The sequence below is a fragment of the Xenia sp. Carnegie-2017 genome, unplaced genomic scaffold (genome assembly GCF_021976095.1).
Source record: "Xenia sp. Carnegie-2017 unplaced genomic scaffold, XeniaSp_v1 HiC_scaffold_23, whole genome shotgun sequence".
In the NCBI taxonomy this organism is placed as follows: Eukaryota; Metazoa; Cnidaria; class Anthozoa; order Malacalcyonacea; family Xeniidae; genus Xenia; species Xenia sp. Carnegie-2017.
The window spans coordinates 13502637-13522984 of NW_025813486.1; the positions used below are offsets into that span (position 1 = coordinate 13502637).

Genomic DNA, 20348 nt, shown 5'->3' on the forward strand with positions numbered 1-20348 from the left:
TGATATTGCATTGCGAACGTTTTTCTTACTTAGTCGTACGTTTGTTTAGCTTTTTATAGTAATTATTTCTATGTATCACTGACATTTAACGGCTCGTAGTGTAAAATTCGTTCATTGAGCTGCTTGTCTGCCGATTTCATGAAGCATGACCTTGTTGACATTGCAGCACTTGCATACAATGCGAATCATTATCGCCCACAAGCACAAAGCGTTTGTTTTACAATGAGAAAGCACGTCTGCAGCAAGTTCGCGACAGACATCGCGTGCTTCCTACGTCATATGAAACGATCGCATTTCGCGGCATTACGCGCGAATTTTCAAACATGTTCTTCTTTACGAACAGGTGTACATTGGATTAGAAAGAACGCTTGACATGACGATTGTAGTAAAGGATGATTCCTTCGTTATCCGTACTGCTTGATTTTTTTCATTTGTTGCATGATTTCTACGCGAAAAGATACAATAGAACCGTGTGTTTCTCATGCAACTTGTAGAGTGAAAAATGGCGAAAGCTCTTCTTCTGTATCGCTCTCGGCCTTTTGGCTAAGATCAAGTGTAGTATCTGTTCTTATCAGCTTAATATCTGATATGTCGGGCAATGCCCGACTCTTATATTAAACTGATTTTGGATATCGCCATGGGATTGGAGCTTGCTTCGCCCTGGCCACGGGTTGTCTCGGTATTGCACTACCTCCGAGTTCGGCCCATTTCCTTCGCGGAAGGGAAACACATTTACTTTAAACAAACGAAAAAAAACAAACAAAACAGCCAGCAAATCAAATAGCTAAGCGAATTTATTTTGTCTGTAACTAACTAACCGAGAAACGAACTGTTTAACATTTAACTAAATAACATACGTCTCTCGACAGAGTCGGCGAAAGACGAAAAGACGTCGTCGCCGTCGGAAAGGAAGACAATAAAGGCCGTCAGACGGTACGTTGCAAGTGCAAAAAGTAGTGAAAAAGTAAAGGGAGGGGGTGCAACCGTGTCGCACAGAGCGTACGTTCGCGTACAAAGTATGCTCGCCGTGCGTCGTTCGAGCATACTTACCTGACGCGAGAGGCACCTTGATCAGCTAGGAGGTCCTCTCAGGATGAGGCCCTTTCATTGCACTTCGACTGGTTGACTCCTGCGATTACCCCTAACGTGGGTAACTCGAGCGTATAATTTCTGGTAGTGGGGACCTGCGTTCGCGCTCGTCCCCTTCGTTTCTCACGATGGGAGGAAGAAGCGGAGAAAAGAACAAATAAAATAGAACACAATAGAGAAGAGGGCCTTCGTCCGTCAATTGTGTATGCCACGCTTTGGGACATATATAAATTCGTTGTTCGTCGGGGTTAGGTTGCATGCTGCCAAATTTTTACTGACCTATCCCAAAATGCATAGCGAGATGCAGGAGAAATTTATATCAGCTATTAGCAAGAATAAATTACTTGTATTTGACATAAATTACTTGTACTTAACAACGACGTAAACGGCGGGTGTGTGTATATTTTGACGGACGGCATATACATTATGAAAGTATACAAATTATAATATGTATCGTCGACGTTAACAGTAATGATATTGCATTGCGAACGTTTTTCTTACTTAGTCGTACGTTTGTTTAGCTTTTATAGTAATTATTTCTATGTATCACTGACATTTAACGGCTCGTAGTGTAAAATTCGTTCATTGAGCTGCTTGTCTGCCGATTTCATGAAGCATGACCTTGTTGACATTGCAGCACTTGCATACAATGCGAATCATTATCGCCCACAAGCACAAAGCGTTTGTTTTACAATGAGAAAGCACGTCTGCAGCAAGTTCGCGACAGACATCGCGTGCTTCCTACGTCATATGAAACGATCGCATTTCGCGGCATTACGCGCGAATTTTCAAACATGTTCTTCTTTACGAACAGGTGTACATTGGATTAGAAAGAACGCTTGACATGACGATTGTAGTAAAGGATGATTCCTTCGTTATCCGTACTGCTTGATTTTTTTCATTTGTTGCATGATTTCTACGCGAAAAGATACAATAGAACCGTGTGTTTCTCATGCAACTTGTAGAGTGAAAAAATGGCGAAAGCTCTTCTTCTGTATCGCTTCTCGGCCTTTTGGCTAAGATCAAGTGTAGTATCTGTTCTTATCAGCTTAATATCTGATATGTCGGGCAATGCCCGACTCTTATATTAAACTGATTTTTGGATATCGGCCATGGGATTGGAGCTTGCTTCGCCCTGGCCACGGGTTGTCTCGGTATTGCACTACCTCCGAGTTCGGCCCATTTCCCTTCGCGGAAGGGAAACACATTTACTTTAAACAAACGAAAAAAAACAAACAAAACAGCCAGCAAATCAAATAGCTAAGCGAATTTATTTTGTCTGTAACTAACTAACCGAGAAACGAACTGTTTAACATTTAACTAAATAACATACGTCTCTTTTCGACAGAGTCGGCGAAAGACGAAAAGACGTCGTCGCCGTCGGAAAGGAAGACAATAAAGGCCGTCAGACGGTACGTTGCAAGTGCAAAGTAGTGAAAAGTAAAGGAGGTGCAACCGTGTCGCACAGAGCGTACGTTCGCGTACAAAGTATGCTCGCCGTGCGTCGTTCGAGCATACTTACCTGACGCGAGAGGCACCTTGATCAGCTAGGAGGTCCTCTCAGGATGAGGCCCTTTCATTGCACTTCGACTGGGTTGACTCCTGCGATTACCCCTAACGTGGGTAACTCGAGCGTATAATTTCTGGTAGTGGGGACCTGCGTTCGCGCTCGTCCCCTTCGTTTCTCACGATGGGAGGAAGAAGCGGAGAAAAAGAACAAATAAAATAGAACACAATAGAGAGAAGAGGGCCTTTCGTCCGTCAATTGTGTATGCCACGCTTTGGGACATATATAAATTCGTTGTTCGTTCGGGGTTAGGTTGCATGCTGCCAAATTTTTTACTGACCTATCCCAAAATGCATAGCGAGATGCAGGAGAAATTTATATCAGCTATTAGCAAGAATAAATTACTTGTATTTGACATAAATTACTTGTACTTAACAACGACGTAAACGGCCGGCGTGTGTGTATATTTTGACGGACGGCATATACATTATGAAAGTATACAAATTATAATATGTATCGTCGACGTTAACAGTAATGATATTGCATTGCGAACGTTTTTCTTACTTAGTCGTACGTTTGTTTAGCTTTTTATAGTAATTATTTCTATGTATCACTGACATTTAACGGCTCGTAGTGTAAAATTCGTTCATTGAGCTGCTTGTCTGCCGATTTCATGAAGCATGACCTTGTTGACATTGCAGCACTTGCATACAATGCGAATCATTATCGCCCACAAGCACAAAGCGTTTGTTTTACAATGAGAAAGCACGTCTGCAGCAAGTTCGCGACAGACATCGCGTGCTTCCTACGTCATATGAAACGATCGCATTTCGCGGCATTACGCGCGAATTTTCAAACATGTTCTTCTTTACGAACAGGTGTACATTGGATTAGAAAGAACGCTTGACATGACGATTGTAGTAAAGGATGATTCCTTCGTTATCCGTACTGCTTGATTTTTTTCATTTGTTGCATGATTTCTACGCGAAAAGATACAATAGAACCGTGTGTTTCTCATGCAACTTGTAGAGTGAAAATGGCGAAAGCTCTTCTTCTGTATCGCTTCTCGGCCTTTTGGCTAAGATCAAGTGTAGTATCTGTTCTTATCAGCTTAATATCTGATATGTCGGGCAATGCCCGACTCTTATATTAAACTGATTTTGATATCGGCCATGGATTGAGCTTGCTTCGCCCTGGCCACGGGTTGTCTCGGTATTGCACTACCTCCGAGTTCGGCCCATTTCCCTTCGCGGAAGGGAAACACATTTACTTTAAACAAACGAAAAACAAACAAAACAGCCAGCAAATCAAATAGCTAAGCGAATTTATTTTGTCTGTAACTAACTAACCGAGAAACGAACTGTTTAACATTTAACTAAATAACATACGTCTCTTTCGACAGAGTCGGCGAAAGACGAAAAGACGTCGTCGCCGTCGGAAAGGAAGACAATAAAGGCCGTCAGACGGTACGCTGCAAGCGCAAAAGTAGTGAAAAGTAAAGGAGGGGTGCAACCGTGTCGCACAGAGCGTACGTTCGCGTACAAAGTATGCTCGCCGTGCGTCGTTCGAGCATACTTACCTGACGCGAGAGGCACCTTGATCAGCTAGGAGGTCCTCTCAGGATGAGGCCCTTTCATTGCACTTCGACTGGTTGACTCCTGCGATTACCCCTAACGTGGGTAACTCGAGCGTATAATTTCTGGTAGTGGGGACCTGCGTTCGCGCTCGTCCCCTGTTTCTCACGATGGGAGGAAGAAGCGGAGAAAAAGAACAAATAAAATAGAACACAATAGAGAGAAGAGGGCCTTTCGTCCGTCAATTGTGTATGCCACGCTTTGGGACATATATAAATTCGTTGTTCGTTCGGGTTAGGTTGCATGCTGCCAAATTTTTTACTGACCTATCCCAAAATGCATAGCGAGATGCAGGAGAAATTTATATCAGCTATTAGCAAGAATAAATTACTTGTATTTGACATAAATTACTTGTACTTAACAACGACGTAAACGGCCGGCGTGTGTGTATATTTTGACGGACGGCATATACATTATGAAAGTATACAAATTATAATATGTATCGTCGACGTTAACAGTAATGATATTGCATTGCGAACGTTTTTCTTACTTAGTCGTACGTTTGTTTAGCTTTTTATAGTAATTATTTCTATGTATCACTGACATTTAACGGCTCGTAGTGTAAAATTCGTTCATTGAGCTGCTTGTCTGCCGATTTCATGAAGCATGACCTTGTTGACATTGCAGCACTTGCATACAATGCGAATCATTATCGCCCACAAGCACAAAGCGTTTGTTTTACAATGAGAAAGCACGTCTGCAGCAAGTTCGCGACAGACATCGCGTGCTTCCTACGTCATATGAAACGATCGCATTTCGCGGCATTACGCGCGAATTTTCAAACATGTTCTTCTTTACGAACAGGTGTACATTGGATTAGAAAGAACGCTTGACATGACGATTGTAGTAAAGGATGATTCCTTCGTTATCCGTACTGCTTGATTTTTTTCATTTGTTGCATGATTTCTACGCGAAAAGATACAATAGAACCGTGTGTTTCTCATGCAACTTGTAGAGTGAAAATGGCGAAAGCTCTTCTTCTGTATCGCTTCTCGGCCTTTGGCTAAGATCAAGTGTAGTATCTGTTCTTATCAGCTTAATATCTGATATGTCGGGCAATGCCCGACTCTTATATTAAACTGATTTTGGATATCGGCCATGGATTGAGCTTGCTTCGCCCTGGCCACGGGTTGTCTCGGTATTGCACTACCTCCGAGTTCGGCCCATTTCCTTCGCGGAAGGGAAACACATTTACTTTAAACAAACGAAAAACAAACAAAACAGCCAGCAAATCAAATAGCTAAGCGAATTTATTTTGTCTGTAACTAACTAACCGAGAAACGAACTGTTTAACATTTAACTAAATAACATACGTCTCTTTTCGACAGAGTCGGCGAAAGACGAAAAGACGTCGTCGCCGTCGGAAAGGAAGACAATAAAGGCCGTCAGACGGTACGCAAGTGCAAAAGTAGTGAAAAGTAAAGGAGGGGTGCAACCGTGTCGCACAGAGCGTACGTTCGCGTACAAAGTATGCTCGCCGTGCGTCGTTCGAGCATACTTACCTGACGCGAGAGGCACCTTGATCAGCTAGGAGGTCCTCTCAGGATGAGGCCCTTTCATTGCACTTCGACTGGTTGACTCCTGCGATTACCCCTAACGTGGGTAACTCGAGCGTATAATTTCTGGTAGTGGGGACCTGCGTTCGCGCTCGTCCCCTGTTTCTCACGATGGGAGGAAGAAGCGGAGAAAAGAACAAATAAAATAGAACACAATAGAGAGAAGAGGGCCTTCGTCCGTCAATTGTGTATGCCACGCTTTGGGACATATATAAATTCGTTGTTCGTTCGGGGTTAGGTTGCATGCTGCCAAATTTTTTACTGACCTATCCCAAAATGCATAGCGAGATGCAGGAGAAATTTATATCAGCTATTAGCAAGAATAAATTACTTGTATTTGACATAAATTACTTGTACTTAACAACGACGTAAACGGCCGGCGTGTGTATATTTTGACGGACGGCATATACATTATGAAAGTATACAAATTATAATATGTATCGTCGACGTTAACAGTAATGATATTGCATTGCGAACGTTTTTCTTACTTAGTCGTACGTTTGTTTAGCTTTTATAGTAATTATTTCTATGTATCACTGACATTTAACGGCTCGTAGTGTAAAATTCGTTCATTGAGCTGCTTGTCTGCCGATTTCATGAAGCATGACCTTGTTGACATTGCAGCACTTGCATACAATGCGAATCATTATCGCCCACAAGCACAAAGCGTTTGTTTTACAATGAGAAAGCACGTCTGCAGCAAGTTCGCGACAGACATCGCGTGCTTCCTACGTCATATGAAACGATCGCATTTCGCGGCATTACGCGCGAATTTTCAAACATGTTCTTCTTTACGAACAGGTGTACATTGGATTAGAAAGAACGCTTGACATGACGATTGTAGTAAAGGATGATTCCTTCGTTATCCGTACTGCTTGATTTTTTTCATTTGTTGCATGATTTCTACGCGAAAAGATACAATAGAACCGTGTGTTTCTCATGCAACTTGTAGAGTGAAAATGGCGAAAGCTCTTCTTCTGTATCGCTTCTCGGCCTTTGGCTAAGATCAAGTGTAGTATCTGTTCTTATCAGCTTAATATCTGATATGTCGGGCAATGCCCGACTCTTATATTAAACTGATTTTGATATCGGCCATGGATTGAGCTTGCTTCGCCCTGGCCACGGGTTGTCTCGGTATTGCACTACCTCCGAGTTCGGCCCATTTCCTTCGCGGAAGGGAAACACATTTACTTTAAACAAACGAAAAACAAACAAAACAGCCAGCAAATCAAATAGCTAAGCGAATTTATTTTGTCTGTAACTAACTAACCGAGAAACGAACTGTTTAACATTTAACTAAATAACATACGTCTCTTTTCGACAGAGTCGGCGAAAGACGAAAAGACGTCGTCGCCGTCGGAAAGGAAGACAATAAAGGCCGTCAGACGGTACTGCAAGTGCAAAAGTAGTGAAAAGTAAAGGAGGGGTGCAACCGTGTCGCACAGAGCGTACGTTCGCGTACAAAGTATGCTCGCCGTGCGTCGTTCGAGCATACTTACCTGACGCGAGAGGCACCTTGATCAGCTAGGAGGTCCTCTCAGGATGAGGCCCTTTCATTGCACTTCGACTGGTTGACTCCTGCGATTACCCCTAACGTGGGTAACTCGAGCGTATAATTTCTGGTAGTGGGGACCTGCGTTCGCGCTCGTCCCCTCTGTTTCTCACGATGGGAGGAAGAAGCGGAGAAAAGAACAAATAAAATAGAACACAATAGAGAGAAGAGGGCCTTCGTCCGTCAATTGTGTATGCCACGCTTTGGGACATATATAAATTCGTTGTTCGTTCGGGGTTAGGTTGCATGCTGCCAAATTTTTTACTGACCTATCCCAAAATGCATAGCGAGATGCAGGAGAAATTTATATCAGCTATTAGCAAGAATAAATTACTTGTATTTGACATAAATTACTTGTACTTAACAACGACGTAAACGGCCGGCGTGTGTATATTTTGACGGACGGCATATACATTATGAAAGTATACAAATTATAATATGTATCGTCGACGTTAACAGTAATGATATTGCATTGCGAACGTTTTTCTTACTTAGTCGTACGTTTGTTTAGCTTTTATAGTAATTATTTCTATGTATCACTGACATTTAACGGCTCGTAGTGTAAAATTCGTTCATTGAGCTGCTTGTCTGCCGATTTCATGAAGCATGACCTTGTTGACATTGCAGCACTTGCATACAATGCGAATCATTATCGCCCACAAGCACAAAGCGTTTGTTTTACAATGAGAAAGCACGTCTGCAGCAAGTTCGCGACAGACATCGCGTGCTTCCTACGTCATATGAAACGATCGCATTTCGCGGCATTACGCGCGAATTTTCAAACATGTTCTTCTTTACGAACAGGTGTACATTGGATTAGAAAGAACGCTTGACATGACGATTGTAGTAAAGGATGATTCCTTCGTTATCCGTACTGCTTGATTTTTTTCATTTGTTGCATGATTTCTACGCGAAAAGATACAATAGAACCGTGTGTTTCTCATGCAACTTGTAGAGAAAAATGGCGAAAGCTCTTCTTCTGTATCGCTTCTCGGCCTTTGGCTAAGATCAAGTGTAGTATCTGTTCTTATCAGCTTAATATCTGATATGTCGGGCAATGCCCGACTCTTATATTAAACTGATTTTGATATCGGCCATGGATTGAGCTTGCTTCGCCCTGGCCACGGGTTGTCTCGGTATTGCACTACCTCCGAGTTCGGCCCATTTCCTTCGCGGAAGGGAAACACATTTACTTTAAACAAACGAAAAACAAACAAAACAGCCAGCAAATCAAATAGCTAAGCGAATTTATTTTGTCTGTAACTAACTAACCGAGAAACGAACTGTTTAACATTTAACTAAATAACATACGTCTTTTCGACAGAGTCGGCGAAAGACGAAAAGACGTCGTCGCCGTCGGAAAGGAAGACAATAAAGGCCGTCAGACGGTACGTTGCAAGTGCAAAAGTAGTGAAAAGTAAAGGGAGGGGTGCAACCGTGTCGCACAGAGCGTACGTTCGCGTACAAAGTATGCTCGCCGTGCGTCGTTCGAGCATACTTACCTGACGCGAGAGGCACCTTGATCAGCTAGGAGGTCCTCTCAGGATGAGGCCCTTTCATTGCACTTCGACTGGTTGACTCCTGCGATTACCCCTAACGTGGGTAACTCGAGCGTATAATTTCTGGTAGTGGGGACCTGCGTTCGCGCTCGTCCCCTTCGTTTCTCACGATGGGAGGAAGAAGCGGAGAAAAGAACAAATAAAATAGAACACAATAGAGAGAAGAGGGCCTTCGTCCGTCAATTGTGTATGCCACGCTTTGGGACATATATAAATTCGTTGTTCGTTCGGGGTTAGGTTGCATGCTGCCAAATTTTTTACTGACCTATCCCAAAATGCATAGCGAGATGCAGGAGAAATTTATATCAGCTATTAGCAAGAATAAATTACTTGTATTTGACATAAATTACTTGTACTTAACAACGACGTAAACGGCCGGCGTGTGTGTATATTTTGACGGACGGCATATACATTATGAAAGTATACAAATTATAATATGTATCGTCGACGTTAACAGTAATGATATTGCATTGCGAACGTTTTTCTTACTTAGTCGTACGTTTGTTTAGCTTTTTATAGTAATTATTTCTATGTATCACTGACATTTAACGGCTCGTAGTGTAAAATTCGTTCATTGAGCTGCTTGTCTGCCGATTTCATGAAGCATGACCTTGTTGACATTGCAGCACTTGCATACAATGCGAATCATTATCGCCCACAAGCACAAAGCGTTTGTTTTACAATGAGAAAGCACGTCTGCAGCAAGTTCGCGACAGACATCGCGTGCTTCCTACGTCATATGAAACGATCGCATTTCGCGGCATTACGCGCGAATTTTCAAACATGTTCTTCTTTACGAACAGGTGTACATTGGATTAGAAAGAACGCTTGACATGACGATTGTAGTAAAGGATGATTCCTTCGTTATCCGTACTGCTTGATTTTTTTCATTTGTTGCATGATTTCTACGCGAAAAGATACAATAGAACCGTGTGTTTCATGCAACTTGTAGAGTGAAAATGGCGAAAGCTCTTCTTCTGTATCGCTTCTCGGCCTTTGGCTAAGATCAAGTGTAGTATCTGTTCTTATCAGCTTAATATTCTGATATGTCGGGCAATGCCCGACTCTTATATTAAACTGATTTTGGATATCGGCCATGGATTGAGCTTGCTTCGCCCTGGCCACGGGTTGTCTCGGTATTGCACTACCTCCGAGTTCGGCCCATTTCCTTCGCGGAAGGGAAACACATTTACTTTAAACAAACGAAAAACAAACAAAACAGCCAGCAAATCAAATAGCTAAGCGAATTTATTTTGTCTGTAACTAACTAACCGAGAAACGAACTGTTTAACATTTAACTAAATAACATACGTCTCTTTCGACAGAGTCGGCGAAAGACGAAAAGACGTCGTCGCCGTCGGAAAGGAAGACAATAAAGGCCGTCAGACGGTATGCAAGTGCAAAAGTAGTGAAAAGTAAAGGAGGGTGCAACCGTGTCGCACAGAGCGTACGTTCGCGTACAAAGTATGCTCGCCGTGCGTCGTTCGAGCATACTTACCTGACGCGAGAGGCACCTTGATCAGCTAGGAGGTCCTCTCAGGATGAGGCCCTTTCATTGCACTTCGACTGGTTGACTCCTGCGATTACCCCTAACGTGGGTAACTCGAGCGTATAATTTCTGGTAGTGGGGACCTGCGTTCGCGCTCGTCCCTTCTGTTTCTCACGATGGGAGGAAGAAGCGGAGAAAAGAACAAATAAAATAGAACACAATAGAGAGAAGAGGGCCTTCGTCCGTCAATTGTGTATGCCACGCTTTGGGACATATATAAATTCGTTGTTCGTTCAGTTAGGTTGCATGCTGCCAAATTTTTTACTGACCTATCCCAAAATGCATAGCGAGATGCAGGAGAAATTTATATCAGCTATTAGCAAGAATAAATTACTTGTATTTGACATAAATTACTTGTACTTAACAACGACGTAAACGGCCGGCGTGTGTGTATATTTTGACGGACGGCATATACATTATGAAAGTATACAAATTATAATATGTATCGTCGACGTTAACAGTAATGATATTGCATTGCGAACGTTTTTCTTACTTAGTCGTACGTTTGTTTAGCTTTTTATAGTAATTATTTCTATGTATCACTGACATTTAACGGCTCGTAGTGTAAAATTCGTTCATTGAGCTGCTTGTCTGCCGATTTCATGAAGCATGACCTTGTTGACATTGCAGCACTTGCATACAATGCGAATCATTATCGCCCACAAGCACAAAGCGTTTGTTTTACAATGAGAAAGCACGTCTGCAGCAAGTTCGCGACAGACATCGCGTGCTTCCTACGTCATATGAAACGATCGCATTTCGCGGCATTACGCGCGAATTTTCAAACATGTTCTTCTTTACGAACAGGTGTACATTGGATTAGAAAGAACGCTTGACATGACGATTGTAGTAAAGGATGATTCCTTCGTTATCCGTACTGCTTGATTTTTTTCATTTGTTGCATGATTTCTACGCGAAAAGATACAATAGAACCGTGTGTTTTCATGCAACTTGTAGAGAAAAATGGCGAAAGCTCTTCTTCTGTATCGCTTCTCGGCCTTTGGCTAAGATCAAGTGTAGTATCTGTTCTTATCAGCTTAATATTCGATATGTCGGGCAATGCCCGACTCTTATATTAAACTGATTTTGATATCGGCCATGGATTGAGCTTGCTTCGCCCTGGCCACGGGTTGTCTCGGTATTGCACTACCTCCGAGTTCGGCCCATTTCCTTCGCGGAAGGGAAACACATTTACTTTAAACAAACGAAAAACAAACAAAACAGCCAGCAAATCAAATAGCTAAGCGAATTTATTTTGTCTGTAACTAACTAACCGAGAAACGAACTGTTTAACATTTAACTAAATAACATACGTCTCTTTTCGACAGAGTCGGCGAAAGACGAAAAGACGTCGTCGCCGTCGGAAAGGAAGACAATAAAGGCCGTCAGACGGTACGCTGCAAGTGCAAAAGTAGTGAAAAGTAAAGGAGGGGTGCAACCGTGTCGCACAGAGCGTACGTTCGCGTACAAAGTATGCTCGCCGTGCGTCGTTCGAGCATACTTACCTGACGCGAGAGGCACCTTGATCAGCTAGGAGGTCCTCTCAGGATGAGGCCCTTTCATTGCACTTCGACTGGTTGACTCCTGCGATTACCCCTAACGTGGGTAACTCGAGCGTATAATTTCTGGTAGTGGGGACCTGCGTTCGCGCTCGTCCCTTCGTTTCTCACGATGGGAGGAAGAAGCGGAGAAAAGAACAAATAAAATAGAACACAATAGAGAGAAGAGGGCCTTCGTCCGTCAATTGTGTATGCCACGCTTTGGGACATATATAAATTCGTTGTTCGTTCGGGTTAGGTTGCATGCTGCCAAATTTTTTACTGACCTATCCCAAAATGCATAGCGAGATGCAGGAGAAATTTATATCAGCTATTAGCAAGAATAAATTACTTGTATTTGACATAAATTACTTGTACTTAACAACGACGTAAACGGCCGGCGTGTGTGTATATTTTGACGGACGGCATATACATTATGAAAGTATACAAATTATAATATGTATCGTCGACGTTAACAGTAATGATATTGCATTGCGAACGTTTTTCTTACTTAGTCGTACGTTTGTTTAGCTTTTTATAGTAATTATTTCTATGTATCACTGACATTTAACGGCTCGTAGTGTAAAATTCGTTCATTGAGCTGCTTGTCTGCCGATTTCATGAAGCATGACCTTGTTGACATTGCAGCACTTGCATACAATGCGAATCATTATCGCCCACAAGCACAAAGCGTTTGTTTTACAATGAGAAAGCACGTCTGCAGCAAGTTCGCGACAGACATCGCGTGCTTCCTACGTCATATGAAACGATCGCATTTCGCGGCATTACGCGCGAATTTTCAAACATGTTCTTCTTTACGAACAGGTGTACATTGGATTAGAAAGAACGCTTGACATGACGATTGTAGTAAAGGATGATTCCTTCGTTATCCGTACTGCTTGATTTTTTTCATTTGTTGCATGATTTCTACGCGAAAAGATACAATAGAACCGTGTTTCTCATGCAACTTGTAGAGTGAAAATGGCGAAAGCTCTTCTTCTGTATCGCTTCTCGGCCTTTGGCTAAGATCAAGTGTAGTATCTGTTCTTATCAGCTTAATATCTGATATGTCGGGCAATGCCCGACTCTTATATTAAACTGATTTTGATATCGGCCATGGATTGAGCTTGCTTCGCCCTGGCCACGGGTTGTCTCGGTATTGCACTACCTCCGAGTTCGGCCCATTTCCTTCGCGGAAGGGAAACACATTTACTTTAAACAAACGAAAAACAAACAAAACAGCCAGCAAATCAAATAGCTAAGCGAATTTATTTTGTCTGTAACTAACTAACCGAGAAACGAACTGTTTAACATTTAACTAAATAACATACGTCTCTTTTCGACAGAGTCGGCGAAAGACGAAAAGACGTCGTCGCCGTCGGAAAGGAAGACAATAAAGGCCGTCAGACGGTACGCTGCGCAAAAAGTAGTGAAAAGTAGGAGGGGTGCAACCGTGTCGCACAGAGCGTACGTTCGCGTACAAAGTATGCTCGCCGTGCGTCGTTCGAGCATACTTACCTGACGCGAGAGGCACCTTGATCAGCTAGGAGGTCCTCTCAGGATGAGGCCCTTTCATTGCACTTCGACTGGTTGACTCCTGCGATTACCCCTAACGTGGGTAACTCGAGCGTATAATTTCTGGTAGTGGGGACCTGCGTTCGCGCTCGTCCCCTGTTTCTCACGATGGGAGGAAGAAGCGGAGAAAAGAACAAATAAAATAGAACACAATAGAGAGAAGAGGGCCTTCGTCCGTCAATTGTGTATGCCACGCTTTGGGACATATATAAATTCGTTGTTCGTTCAGTTAGGTTGCATGCTGCCAAATTTTTACTGACCTATCCCAAAATGCATAGCGAGATGCAGGAGAAATTTATATCAGCTATTAGCAAGAATAAATTACTTGTATTTGACATAAATTACTTGTACTTAACAACGACGTAAACGGCCGGTGTGTGTATATTTTGACGGACGGCATATACATTATGAAAGTATACAAATTATAATATGTATCGTCGACGTTAACAGTAATGATATTGCATTGCGAACGTTTTTCTTACTTAGTCGTACGTTTGTTTAGCTTTTATAGTAATTATTTCTATGTATCACTGACATTTAACGGCTCGTAGTGTAAAATTCGTTCATTGAGCTGCTTGTCTGCCGATTTCATGAAGCATGACCTTGTTGACATTGCAGCACTTGCATACAATGCGAATCATTATCGCCCACAAGCACAAAGCGTTTGTTTTACAATGAGAAAGCACGTCTGCAGCAAGTTCGCGACAGACATCGCGTGCTTCCTACGTCATATGAAACGATCGCATTTCGCGGCATTACGCGCGAATTTTCAAACATGTTCTTCTTTACGAACAGGTGTACATTGGATTAGAAAGAACGCTTGACATGACGATTGTAGTAAAGGATGATTCCTTCGTTATCCGTACTGCTTGATTTTTTTCATTTGTTGCATGATTTCTACGCGAAAAGATACAATAGAACCGTGTGTTTCTCATGCAACTTGTAGAGTGAAAATGGCGAAAGCTCTTCTTCTGTATCGCTTCTCGGCCTTTGGCTAAGATCAAGTGTAGTATCTGTTCTTATCAGCTTAATATCTGATATGTCGGGCAATGCCCGACTCTTATATTAAACTGATTTTGATATCGGCCATGGATTGAGCTTGCTTCGCCCTGGCCACGGGTTGTCTCGGTATTGCACTACCTCCGAGTTCGGCCCATTTCCTCGCGGAAGGGAAACACATTTACTTTAAACAAACGAAAAACAAACAAAACAGCCAGCAAATCAAATAGCTAAGCGAATTTATTTTGTCTGTAACTAACTAACCGAGAAACGAACTGTTTAACATTTAACTAAATAACATACGTCTTTCGACAGAGTCGGCGAAAGACGAAAAGACGTCGTCGCCGTCGGAAAGGAAGACAATAAAGGCCGTCAGACGGTACGCAAGTGCAAAAGTAGTGAAAAGTAAAGGAGGGGTGCAACCGTGTCGCACAGAGCGTACGTTCGCGTACAAAGTATGCTCGCCGTGCGTCGTTCGAGCATACTTACCTGACGCGAGAGGCACCTTGATCAGCTAGGAGGTCCTCTCAGGATGAGGCCCTTTCATTGCACTTCGACTGGTTGACTCCTGCGATTACCCCTAACGTGGGTAACTCGAGCGTATAATTTCTGGTAGTGGGGACCTGCGTTCGCGCTCGTCCCCTTCTTTCTCACGATGGGAGGAAGAAGCGGAGAAAAGAACAAATAAAATAGAACACAATAGAGAGAAGAGGGCCTTCGTCCGTCAATTGTGTATGCCACGCTTTGGGACATATATAAATTCGTTGTTCGTTCAGTTAGGTTGCATGCTGCCAAATTTTTACTGACCTATCCCAAAATGCATAGCGAGATGCAGGAGAAATTTATATCAGCTATTAGCAAGAATAAATTACTTGTATTTGACATAAATTACTTGTACTTAACAACGACGTAAACGGCCCGTGTGTGTATATTTTGACGGACGGCATATACATTATGAAAGTATACAAATTATAATATGTATCGTCGACGTTAACAGTAATGATATTGCATTGCGAACGTTTTTCTTACTTAGTCGTACGTTTGTTTAGCTTTTATAGTAATTATTTCTATGTATCACTGACATTTAACGGCTCGTAGTGTAAAATTCGTTCATTGAGCTGCTTGTCTGCCGATTTCATGAAGCATGACCTTGTTGACATTGCAGCACTTGCATACAATGCGAATCATTATCGCCCACAAGCACAAAGCGTTTGTTTTACAATGAGAAAGCACGTCTGCAGCAAGTTCGCGACAGACATCGCGTGCTTCCTACGTCATATGAAACGATCGCATTTCGCGGCATTACGCGCGAATTTTCAAACATGTTCTTCTTTACGAACAGGTGTACATTGGATTAGAAAGAACGCTTGACATGACGATTGTAGTAAAGGATGATTCCTTCGTTATCCGTACTGCTTGATTTTTTTCATTTGTTGCATGATTTCTACGCGAAAAGATACAATAGAACCGTGTGTTTCTCATGCAACTTGTAGAGTGAAAATGGCGAAAGCTCTTCTTCTGTATCGCTTCTCGGCCTTTGGCTAAGATCAAGTGTAGTATCTGTTCTTATCAGCTTAATATCTGATATGTCGGGCAATGCCCGACTCTTATATTAAACTGATTTTTGATATCGGCCATGGATTGAGCTTGCTTCGCCCTGGCCACGGGTTGTCTCGGTATTGCACTACCTCCGAGTTCGGCCCATTTCCTTCGCGGAAGGGAAACACATTTACTTTAAACAAACGAAAAACAAACAAAACAGCCAGCAAATCAAATAGCTAAGCGAATTTATTTTGTCTGTAACTAACTAACCGAGAAACGAACTGTTTAACATTTAACTAAATAACATACGTCTCTTTCGACAGAGTCGGCGAAAGACGAAAAGACGTCGTCGCCGTCGGAAAGGAAGACAATAAAGGCCGTCAGACGGTACGCTGCAAGTGCAAAAGTAGTGAAAAGTAAGGGAGGGGTGCAACCGTGTCGCACAGAGCGTACGTTCGCGTACAAAGTATGCTCGCCGTGCGTCGTTCGAGCATACTTACCTGACGCGAGAGGCACCTTGATCAGCTAGGAGGTCCTCTCAGGATGAGGCCCTTTCATTGCACTTCGACTGGTTGACTCCTGCGATTACCCCTAACGTGGGTAACTCGAGCGTATAATTTCTGGTAGTGGGGACCTGCGTTCGCGCTCGTCCCCTCTTCTCACGATGGGAGGAAGAAGCGGAGAAAAGAACAAATAAAATAGAACACAATAGAGAGAAGAGGGCCTTCGTCCGTCAATTGTGTATGCCACGCTTTGGGACATATATAAATTCGTTGTTCGTCGGGGTTAGGTTGCATGCTGCCAAATTTTTTACTGACCTATCCCAAAATGCATAGCGAGATGCAGGAGAAATTTATATCAGCTATTAGCAAGAATAAATTACTTGTATTTGACATAAATTACTTGTACTTAACAACGACGTAAACGGCCGGCGTGTGTGTATATTTTGACGGACGGCATATACATTATGAAAGTATACAAATTATAATATGTATCGTCGACGTTAACAGTAATGATATTGCATTGCGAACGTTTTTCTTACTTAGTCGTACGTTTGTTTAGCTTTTTATAGTAATTATTTCTATGTATCACTGACATTTAACGGCTCGTAGTGTAAAATTCGTTCATTGAGCTGCTTGTCTGCCGATTTCATGAAGCATGACCTTGTTGACATTGCAGCACTTGCATACAATGCGAATCATTATCGCCCACAAGCACAAAGCGTTTGTTTTACAATGAGAAAGCACGTCTGCAGCAAGTTCGCGACAGACATCGCGTGCTTCCTACGTCATATGAAACGATCGCATTTCGCGGCATTACGCGCGAATTTTCAAACATGTTCTTCTTTACGAACAGGTGTACATTGGATTAGAAAGAACGCTTGACATGACGATTGTAGTAAAGGATGATTCCTTCGTTATCCGTACTGCTTGATTTTTTTCATTTGTTGCATGATTTCTACGCGAAAAGATACAATAGAACCGTGTGTTTCTCATGCAACTTGTAGAGTGAAAAATGGCGAAAGCTCTTCTTCTGTATCGCTTCTCGGCCTTTGGCTAAGATCAAGTGTAGTATCTGTTCTTATCAGCTTAATATCTGATATGTCGGGCAATGCCCGACTCTTATATTAAACTGATTTTGATATCGGCCATGGATTGAGCTTGCTTCGCCCTGGCCACGGGTTGTCTCGGTATTGCACTACCTCCGAGTTCGCCCATTTCGCGGAAGGGAAACACATTTACTTTAAACAAACGAAAAACAAACAAAACAGCCAGCAAATCAAATAGCTAAGCGAATTTATTTTGTCTGTAACTAACTAACCGAGAAACGAACTGTTTAACATTTAACTAAATAACATACGTCTCTTTCGACAGAGTCGGCGAAAGACGAAAAGACGTCGTCGCCGTCGGAAAGGAAGACAATAAAGGCCGTCAGACGGTACGCTGCGCAAAAGTAGTGAAAAGTAAAGGAGGGGTGCAACCGTGTCGCACAGAGCGTACGTTCGCGTACAAAGTATGCTCGCCGTGCGTCGTTCGAGCATACTTACCTGACGCGAGAGGCACCTTGATCAGCTAGGAGGTCCTCTCAGGATGAGGCCCTTTCATTGCACTTCGACTGGTTGACTCCTGCGATTACCCCTAACGTGGGTAACTCGAGCGTATAATTTCTGGTAGTGGGGACCTGCGTTCGCGCTCGTCCCCTGTTTCTCACGATGGGAGGAAGAAGCGGAGAAAAGAACAAATAAAATAGAACACAATAGAGAGAAGAGGGCCTTCGTCCGTCAATTGTGTATGCCACGCTTTGGGACATATATAAATTCGTTGTTCGTCGGGGTTAGGTTGCATGCTGCCAAATTTTTACTGACCTATCCCAAAATGCATAGCGAGATGCAGGAGAAATTTATATCAGCTATTAGCAAGAATAAATTACTTGTATTTGACATAAATTACTTGTACTTAACAACGACGTAAACGGCCGGCGTGTGTATATTTTGACGGACGGCATATACATTATGAAAGTATACAAATTATAATATGTATCGTCGACGTTAACAGTAATGATATTGCATTGCGAACGTTTTTCTTACTTAGTCGTACGTTTGTTTAGCTTTTATAGTAATTATTTCTATGTATCACTGACATTTAACGGCTCGTAGTGTAAAATTCGTTCATTGAGCTGCTTGTCTGCCGATTTCATGAAGCATGACCTTGTTGACATTGCAGCACTTGCATACAATGCGAATCATTATCGCCCACAAGCACAAAGCGTTTGTTTTACAATGAGAAAGCACGTCTGCAGCAAGTTCGCGACAGACATCGCGTGCTTCCTACGTCATATGAAACGATCGCATTTCGCGGCATTACGCGCGAATTTTCAAACATGTTCTTCTTTACGAACAGGTGTACATTGGATTAGAAAGAACGCTTGACATGACGATTGTAGTAAAGGATGATTCCTTCGTTATCCGTACTGCTTGATTTTTTTCATTTGTTGCATGATTTCTACGCGAAAAGATACAATAGAACCGTGTGTTTCTCATGCAACTTGTAGAGTGAAAATGGCGAAAGCTCTTCTTCTGTATCGCTTCTCGGCCTTTGGCTAAGATCAAGTGTAGTATCTGTTCTTATCAGCTTATCTGATATGTCGGGCAATGCCCGACTCTTATATTAAACTGATTTTGGATATCGGCCATGGATTGAGCTTGCTTCGCCCTGGCCACGGGTTGTCTCGGTATTGCACTACCTCCGAGTTCGGCCCATTTCCCTTCGGAAGGGAAACACATTTACTTTAAACAAACGAAAAACAAACAAAACAGCCAGCAAATCAAATAGCTAAGCGAATTTATTTTGTCTGTAACTAACTAACCGAGAAACGAACTGTTTAACATTTAACTAAATAACATACGTCTCTTTTCGACAGAGTCGGCGAAAGACGAAAAGACGTCGTCGCCGTCGGAAAGGAAGACAATAAAGGCCGTCAGACGGTACGCTGCAAGTGCAAAAGTAGTGAAAAGTAAAGGGAGGGGTGCAACCGTGTCGCACAGAGCGTACGTTCGCGTACAAAGTATGCTCGCCGTGCGTCGTTCGAGCATACTTACCTGACGCGAGAGGCACCTTGATCAGCTAGGAGGTCCTCTCAGGATGAGGCCCTTTCATTGCACTTCGACTGGTTGACTCCTGCGATTACCCCTAACGTGGGTAACTCGAGCGTATAATTTCTGGTAGTGGGGACCTGCGTTCGCGCTCGTCCCCTTCGTTTCTCACGATGGGAGGAAGAAGCGGAGAAAAAGAACAAATAAAATAGAACACAATAGAGAGAAGAGGGCCTTTCGTCCGTCAATTGTGTATGCCACGCTTTGGGACATATATAAATTCGTTGTTCGTTCGGGTTAGGTTGCATGCTGCCAAATTTTTACTGACCTATCCCAAAATGCATAGCGAGATGCAGGAGAAATTTATATCAGCTATTAGCAAGAATAAATTACTTGTATTTGACATAAATTACTTGTACTTAACAACGACGTAAACGGCCGGCGTGTGTATATTTTGACGGACGGCATATACATTATGAAAGTATACAAATTATAATATGTATCGTCGACGTTAACAGTAATGATATTGCATTGCGAACGTTTTTCTTACTTAGTCGTACGTTTGTTTAGCTTTTATAGTAATTATTTCTATGTATCACTGACATTTAACGGCTCGTAGTGTAAAATTCGTTCATTGAGCTGCTTGTCTGCCGATT

At 42.6% G+C, this 20348-nt stretch overlaps 26 non-coding genes across 26 annotated transcripts; all 26 read left to right on the plus strand.

Moving 5' to 3' along the window:
• The first annotated feature begins 524 nt into the window (after nt 1–524).
• LOC124450080 lies at nt 525–713 on the plus strand. The gene has a single exon (XR_006949838.1). It is a non-coding gene; the product is annotated as a U2 spliceosomal RNA (small nuclear RNA).
• Nucleotides 714–1042: 329 nt separating this feature from the next.
• Nucleotides 1043–1205, plus strand: LOC124449935. Its single transcript, XR_006949699.1, has one exon. It is a non-coding gene; the product is annotated as a U1 spliceosomal RNA (small nuclear RNA).
• An 880-nt stretch (nt 1206–2085) lies between these two features.
• On the plus strand, nt 2086–2277 carry LOC124450005. The gene has a single exon (XR_006949767.1). It is a non-coding gene; the product is annotated as a U2 spliceosomal RNA (small nuclear RNA).
• Nucleotides 2278–2603: 326 nt separating this feature from the next.
• On the plus strand, nt 2604–2767 carry LOC124450186. Its single transcript, XR_006949907.1, has one exon. It is a non-coding gene; the product is annotated as a U1 spliceosomal RNA (small nuclear RNA).
• An 887-nt stretch (nt 2768–3654) lies between these two features.
• LOC124450065 lies at nt 3655–3842 on the plus strand. Its single transcript, XR_006949824.1, has one exon. It is a non-coding gene; the product is annotated as a U2 spliceosomal RNA (small nuclear RNA).
• A 325-nt stretch (nt 3843–4167) lies between these two features.
• LOC124449936 lies at nt 4168–4330 on the plus strand. The gene has a single exon (XR_006949700.1). It is a non-coding gene; the product is annotated as a U1 spliceosomal RNA (small nuclear RNA).
• An 884-nt stretch (nt 4331–5214) lies between these two features.
• LOC124450070 lies at nt 5215–5402 on the plus strand. The gene has a single exon (XR_006949829.1). It is a non-coding gene; the product is annotated as a U2 spliceosomal RNA (small nuclear RNA).
• A 322-nt stretch (nt 5403–5724) lies between these two features.
• Nucleotides 5725–5887, plus strand: LOC124449938. Its single transcript, XR_006949701.1, has one exon. It is a non-coding gene; the product is annotated as a U1 spliceosomal RNA (small nuclear RNA).
• An 880-nt stretch (nt 5888–6767) lies between these two features.
• LOC124450074 lies at nt 6768–6954 on the plus strand. Its single transcript, XR_006949833.1, has one exon. It is a non-coding gene; the product is annotated as a U2 spliceosomal RNA (small nuclear RNA).
• A 323-nt stretch (nt 6955–7277) lies between these two features.
• On the plus strand, nt 7278–7440 carry LOC124449939. Its single transcript, XR_006949702.1, has one exon. It is a non-coding gene; the product is annotated as a U1 spliceosomal RNA (small nuclear RNA).
• Nucleotides 7441–8321: 881 nt separating this feature from the next.
• Nucleotides 8322–8508, plus strand: LOC124450075. Its single transcript, XR_006949834.1, has one exon. It is a non-coding gene; the product is annotated as a U2 spliceosomal RNA (small nuclear RNA).
• Nucleotides 8509–8832: 324 nt separating this feature from the next.
• Nucleotides 8833–8995, plus strand: LOC124449940. Its single transcript, XR_006949703.1, has one exon. It is a non-coding gene; the product is annotated as a U1 spliceosomal RNA (small nuclear RNA).
• An 883-nt stretch (nt 8996–9878) lies between these two features.
• LOC124450085 lies at nt 9879–10067 on the plus strand. Its single transcript, XR_006949842.1, has one exon. It is a non-coding gene; the product is annotated as a U2 spliceosomal RNA (small nuclear RNA).
• Nucleotides 10068–10387: 320 nt separating this feature from the next.
• Nucleotides 10388–10550, plus strand: LOC124449949. Its single transcript, XR_006949714.1, has one exon. It is a non-coding gene; the product is annotated as a U1 spliceosomal RNA (small nuclear RNA).
• An 881-nt stretch (nt 10551–11431) lies between these two features.
• Nucleotides 11432–11618, plus strand: LOC124450088. The gene has a single exon (XR_006949845.1). It is a non-coding gene; the product is annotated as a U2 spliceosomal RNA (small nuclear RNA).
• Nucleotides 11619–11943: 325 nt separating this feature from the next.
• LOC124449950 lies at nt 11944–12106 on the plus strand. Its single transcript, XR_006949715.1, has one exon. It is a non-coding gene; the product is annotated as a U1 spliceosomal RNA (small nuclear RNA).
• An 881-nt stretch (nt 12107–12987) lies between these two features.
• LOC124450077 lies at nt 12988–13174 on the plus strand. Its single transcript, XR_006949835.1, has one exon. It is a non-coding gene; the product is annotated as a U2 spliceosomal RNA (small nuclear RNA).
• Nucleotides 13175–13494: 320 nt separating this feature from the next.
• LOC124449942 lies at nt 13495–13657 on the plus strand. The gene has a single exon (XR_006949705.1). It is a non-coding gene; the product is annotated as a U1 spliceosomal RNA (small nuclear RNA).
• An 877-nt stretch (nt 13658–14534) lies between these two features.
• LOC124450078 lies at nt 14535–14721 on the plus strand. The gene has a single exon (XR_006949836.1). It is a non-coding gene; the product is annotated as a U2 spliceosomal RNA (small nuclear RNA).
• A 318-nt stretch (nt 14722–15039) lies between these two features.
• Nucleotides 15040–15202, plus strand: LOC124449943. Its single transcript, XR_006949707.1, has one exon. It is a non-coding gene; the product is annotated as a U1 spliceosomal RNA (small nuclear RNA).
• An 878-nt stretch (nt 15203–16080) lies between these two features.
• LOC124450069 lies at nt 16081–16268 on the plus strand. Its single transcript, XR_006949828.1, has one exon. It is a non-coding gene; the product is annotated as a U2 spliceosomal RNA (small nuclear RNA).
• A 324-nt stretch (nt 16269–16592) lies between these two features.
• Nucleotides 16593–16755, plus strand: LOC124449944. The gene has a single exon (XR_006949708.1). It is a non-coding gene; the product is annotated as a U1 spliceosomal RNA (small nuclear RNA).
• An 882-nt stretch (nt 16756–17637) lies between these two features.
• Nucleotides 17638–17823, plus strand: LOC124450087. Its single transcript, XR_006949844.1, has one exon. It is a non-coding gene; the product is annotated as a U2 spliceosomal RNA (small nuclear RNA).
• A 316-nt stretch (nt 17824–18139) lies between these two features.
• On the plus strand, nt 18140–18302 carry LOC124449945. The gene has a single exon (XR_006949709.1). It is a non-coding gene; the product is annotated as a U1 spliceosomal RNA (small nuclear RNA).
• Nucleotides 18303–19180: 878 nt separating this feature from the next.
• LOC124450089 lies at nt 19181–19365 on the plus strand. Its single transcript, XR_006949846.1, has one exon. It is a non-coding gene; the product is annotated as a U2 spliceosomal RNA (small nuclear RNA).
• Nucleotides 19366–19690: 325 nt separating this feature from the next.
• LOC124449946 lies at nt 19691–19853 on the plus strand. The gene has a single exon (XR_006949710.1). It is a non-coding gene; the product is annotated as a U1 spliceosomal RNA (small nuclear RNA).
• Nucleotides 19854–20348: the final 495 nt, after the last annotated feature.